We start from the raw sequence: 6,000 nt of genomic DNA, 5'->3' as shown, positions 1-6,000 counted from the left end.
GGAAGGCCGGGCCTCGTCACCAGGGCCCAGGAGAGGAGACTGCCCGACTGGGACGAGGCCAGATGGTCCACGTGGCTCTGACGTGCGGTGACCAGGAAGGGGGAAGCCCCAAGCAATAAGCTAGGTACTGGGAGAGCTGGGTAACAAGCAAACTAAAACGGGATTTCCTTTTTTAGAAGGGCAAGGTAAGAAAAGCGCCCGAATAGGCGAGCGTGACCAGGAAGCACGTCTGGGGATTCCCGCGGGGGGACGTTTCACCAGAGGCTGTGAGACGTGCGGAGAGCTGGGGCCGGAAAGGACGCTCTGAGCATGAACCCGGGTTCTACGGTCAAGGGCGCCCCGAGATTCCGGGAGGGCAGAAGAGCCGGCAAGACAGACACTATGGGTGCAGGTAACTGGGGGCTCCCCGAGAGACGGGGACAGGACTGGGGGGTGGGGTGGAGGAGGGAGACCCAAATTCGTGTAAGAAATGCGTCAGGGTGACGTCAGAGCGGGGCCCCCAGGCCGCCCGCCTCAGTCACCCACGGAGCTCGGGCACGAGGCTGACTCTGACCTGGGGCCTGGGGACGGAGCCGTCACGAGCCCCCGGGGAGCCTTGGGCATCGAGTCTGAGAACGACTCCCTGGCGTTGCCCGTGGTCAGCCCCGGGCTCGCCCCTGCACCGGCCTCTTCCCCTCCCGCCGCCACACTGCGCAGGACGGTCTTGCGCTCGGAATGGTGGCCCCGAGGCAGCGCGAAGACCTGAGCCATCAGGTAGAGGCGGCTCGGTCCTCACAGCAACGCCGGCTGTGCAAGGAGGCGGATTCCGGGGCGAATCCCGGTTCCACTTCTTCCCAGACGTGAGATTTTAGGCAAATTGCTTAAACCCATGGACTGTTATTCCTCGTCGTAAAATCTCACACCACCGTGGGGAGGGATGATCAGGCAGGACCCGCGAGCTTCTCACCTCTGCCTTTCATTTGCTAACTTGCAAGACTGGACATCTTAGACGGATTCTAACCCTAGTCAGACATCAAAAACGGAATGTCTCTCCTGGCCTCAACTACGTGGAGAAAATGCCCTTAAGCATTTCATGTTTGATCTTCCTCACTCCTCAGAACCTTCTCCTGACATCCATGGCCTCCGAGCTTTGGCACGTGTATTTCTGGCTGAAATACACACACACACACAGCTCCAACCCTCTTCTTTCCTATGAATTCATTCTCATCCTTCTACACCCTGCTTAAGCATCACTTCTACTCTATAACCTTCCCCGGCCCCAATGCCCGCCCCCACCCACCCACCCACACCCACACCCACACCCACACCCACACCCACACCCACCCACCCCCACACCCACCCCCACTGCCTGGGCCCGCTCACAGGGCCTGAACCAGCTCCGCAAGTCTGACGTCACCACGTAATGACGACTGACCTCCTGGTCTCTCTCCCTAACAGGCAATGGGTTCCCCAAGGAAAAATACTTATTCATCTTTATAAGCCAAGCACTTAATACCATGCTTAATATGTAGCAAGTACTCGATAATTGTTGACTTAACATACTCCATAAGTAAAATGACATTATGAAACTGATTTTTCAAAGTGTTACAGCTCACTCTTACCATTGTTTTCGAAAGCCAGTTTGACTCAGGAAAAAAACACAGTCTCACTGTGTTTGTTGGTTTTTTAAAAATCTGAATCAGAGTTACTCAGCTTGGTCCCCCACCTTCTGCATTAGATTTGGCTCTGAATTAGAGCATCTACTCTCACAGAAGGAGGACTTGGCACCCTCGAGGGTATAAGAAGACCATCTCTGACTTCAGAGGCAATTCAGGTCCGTGCAAGAAGCACCCCCACAAGGATGGAGCCCTGAGCTGGGCCCTGGAAGTTCACCAGAAGAGCTCTCCCTGAGCCACAGCGTTCCTGGTGGGGCTCCCAGGGTGCCCGTCCCTGGGCTGGCTGGCAGGCTCCTCCCAGACCACCGCTTGGCAGCTTCATATAACAATTCTGATGGAAGGAGCAAGAGCCGCACTCCTGCACCAGGGCGCTGTCCAAGCTTGCCTTGCCATCCCAGCCCCAAACTGCCCCCTTTATGAATCACTGTCCAGGCCCCTTTCCTGCCATTTCCCAGGCCTGAGTTTACCTTTTCAATCAAACCATTTACAGTCCTTTTTCAAAACAGCTACCATTTATTGAGTGGATCTATGTGTCCAGCACCCCGTTTGAGGCCTTAGGATTTGAAAGTCTCCACTGTAGGTCTTACACTATGATTTGAGATCCTGACAACACCATGATACAGGTACTCAAAGATCCTCATTTTATGCAAGTAACATAATAAGTGGTGGAGCTAAATGTGACCTTCATGGAAATTATCCTCAAAGGGTAGAAAATCCCCTCAAAGGCCAGAGAAAGCCAGAGACCCGTGCAGGGGAAGCAGGATAGAAGGCTCGGCCATGGAGGCTCCACACTCGGGTTGAATTTCACAAGCAGGACAGACAGGCACCACCAAACCAAAGGCGTCCCAGCTCTGGCTTCCGGTTCTCCAGTCTGGTTCTACCTATGAGTCAAGGGAAGACCTGGGAATGTCACAGTCACCAAACAGGAAGATATTTCCAAGGGACCCAGTATGCCAACCCCAAGATGACACCTTTTCCTTTTCCCTTAATAGCTACCCACCATCAAGGCACATTCTAGATGCTGCCTCGCAGAGGGTGACTACAGTTAACAGCCCAAGAATAACTGGACTGGACGGTGAGATGCTCCAGAGAACTGTAGATTTTTTTCCCAAGTAGGAACATTTTGTTCTTTAGAGCATATCTCAAGAATCAAGTATCTACCTGAGCCTTCTCCTACAGACACCGACACTACTCAAAGCTAACTCTTCTCAAACTTATGTGAAGGGACCTCACCATCCAGCTGAGAGTTCAGGGCACACTGGGAAGCCCCAATGTAAAGGGTTGATTAAGAAGGAAGTATGTAGAGATTGCACAGATCTGAACCATAATGTCAGCTCCCCATCCATCCATTTAGGATTGAAAAGTAAACAAAAAACCGATATATAAAAAAAACACCCATGTGACAAGCAAAAATGAAGAACAGAAAAATAGTTAAGAAATAGAACTTATTTTCAAAAACTATCAAAACACACATACAAAAATAAAAACAAAAATATAACAGAAGATGTTAATTGCCCTGAAAAGGCCACAGATAAAGTGCCATACTCAGGTGAATTCAAAGAAGGCTGAAATTATTCCTTGTGGAAGAAATCAAGAAAAGCTTTATGGAGAAAATAGCATTTCAGATGACCTTTAAAGAACGGGCAGGATTTGGACCTAAAAGATGAAAGGAAAGTGCATCTAGTTGGGAAGATCAGTCCAAGCAATGATCTGAGGCAGCAAACACATGAAAAAAAGTTTTCAGTCTGGCTAGAAAATAGGATGCAAGACACATAATGTGGAGGGGGTCGGGGGAGGCGAGTTCGAAAAATAAGCTACAACTATTTCAGATAGTCTTCAGCAATAATTTGGAATTTATAAGAAATAATGAAGACCCCCTAATGGTTTCTGAGCCCAGGATCGGCAGGGTAAGGCTTCAGAAGAATTAATGGACAAGGTAGATTTTTGGAGAATGCTGCCAGGAGCAAGAAGACAAATCAAGATAGAAATACAATGGTGTAGGTAAATAAAGCAAGGAATCGGGGCATTGGCGAGGGCATGAAGAGGAAGCCGTACACAAGAGGAATGCTGCTGAGCTAAGGTCTACAGGCTTGGTCACTGGCAGTCGTGCAACAAGGACATCAGAGGTCATCCCAAAGCACGTCTTCTGGATGCCCGAGATGGTGGTAATAGTATTAACAGAAACAGACCCCAGAAGGTGACAAAGCCTGTGGGACACCTAAGCGCCCATGTCTGACCATCAGCTGCAAGTGTGGGGCTGAGGCAAGGAAGGCACAGAGGGGCAAACAGGGCGGTTCAGTCCTCACTCTCGGCAGCCCTGTGATAGCTGCCGTCGTTGACCCCTCCCTTCTTGAGATTCTCCTCCTGGGTCTCTGGACAAGGCCCTTTCCTCGCCTCCTCCCTCCGCTGCGGCAGCTCTGTCCTGGACTCCGTGAGCTCCTCCTCCTCGGCTGCCCGTCCCGTGTGGCTAAGCTCCCCAGGGCTCCCGCCGTAGTCCTGTTCCCAGTCTACACCCTGTCCCTGGAAGGCTTGTCCTTGCCTATCGCCTCACTGCTCCTCCGCACAGATGGTTCCTGGGGAAGGCAGTGGTTCAAACCGCAGGCTCTGGAATCAGCCGAGGCTCAAATCCCAGCTCCACCCTTCGCTGGACAGGTGATATTGGACAAGTCATGTACTTTGATCCTCCCCATCTGTAAAACGCGGTTGTGGGGTGAAGAGGATCTGATAGGAGGACTAACACAGAATGTGGCACACAGTAAGTCATCAGTGAATGGTGGTTATTATTAGCCAAAATTTGTAACTGGAAATCTAGGTCTCTCTCCTGGTGGCCAGATCCAGCTAATCAATGTCACGTGGGCAGGACCCCCTAAAGTCTCAAAATGAACTTGCCATCTTTCTCACCTGCCACAACCCTGCCCCTCCTCTGCGCTACGATCATCCATCCAGTCGTCAGATCGGAAGCCTGGGAATCACCGCACTTTTCTCCCTTCCCCCCCCCACACTTCCGCCTCTCATCAAGTCCTGCGAGATGAAGTTCTCAAGTGACTCAGCATGGCCTAAAATGCCCATCGTCACGGGGCTCCCACGCCCCTGTCCAAACTCATCCCACCTCTTCCTCTCTGGCCCTATATACTCTCCTCTTCTGCTCCAGCTTCATGCCGAGGTAGATGCTATTCCTCAAGAACGGCAGGCAGTCTAATACGCATGTCTTCACACAGCCCTTTCCTCTGCCCTGAATGTCCTCCCAGCTCCCTGTACCCAATCTGGATGCTTCCTATGCGCCTTTAAAGACTCGGCTTGCGTCAGCTCGCTGTGAAGCCTTCCCTGGCTGCCACCGGGCAGTCAGAGGCCCTTCCCTCTGCTTCTTCGACACCGCGGGATCCCCCGTTGCGGTGCGTACCACTGCGGGATTATTGACCTGCCTTTCTCTCCTTTATAGCAAACCATCAGGGGCTTATAGACAAGAGCTGTGCCCTATTCATTGCTCCACTCCCTCCTCCACAGTCTAGCACATTATATGCCATGTAACAGGCTCTTCAGTGTTTCAACATATGAATGAATAACTAAATACCCAAACCAAGAAAAATAATCCCCTTCATGTACCCCCCCTTTTTTTGTCAGCGTTGCTAATCATAAAACTCATATAGTTCAAAAGGTTTTCTGGTTTAGTCCATGTCTCTGTAACAATAACCGATCGTTTTTCTACCCTATTTTGAAAGATAAAGATCTTTTCAAGCTAATGAGCACGTTTTATTTTCTCCTTGTTGCTTTTCTGCATTCTCAAAATGTTCTCTAGTTAATCTCTTGATCCATACCAAGTCAGTCACCTGATAAAAATCAGGAAATTCACAGGAAAGCCCACAAAAGTTTAAATCTGCAAATACAATTAGACTCTGTAATTCAAACAGTTGAGTAATGAATGTGGTGCCTCCAGATTATCAGAGTGACAAACTGTCGCTGGATTGGGTGTCAGGTGAGGGTGGGGAGGGTGTATAGTAAACTTCAAGTGACAAGATGTTTTTTAAAAATTTTTGTAAGCATACCTTCTAATTCAAACATGACAGGCCCTGCCAAAAGGGGATGAGATTAGGAAAGTCCCTTCCCAGTGATTGAAGTGACCCTACAAGGCCACTCATCGATGCCCGTCAGCAGCCTCTGTAGAGAGTTCTTGCTGTTTTCATGCAGCCTCTTAGGGTCAGCCTCTCCTTCCCCACACCTTGACCTTTGGGTGTCACCTGCTAGGAAACATTTTATCCTGCCATCACCCTCCCAGGCCCCTGCCCAGGACCCACCCCCAGGGCCTGTCTCTGGGCCTAAGCAATCTCCCCGCGTGTCTGCATGGACA

Source organism: Manis pentadactyla, chromosome 19 (assembly GCF_030020395.1).
Source record: "Manis pentadactyla isolate mManPen7 chromosome 19, mManPen7.hap1, whole genome shotgun sequence".
NCBI lineage: Eukaryota > Metazoa > Chordata > Mammalia > Pholidota > Manidae > Manis > Manis pentadactyla.
This window is presented reverse-complemented; position numbering follows the sequence as displayed.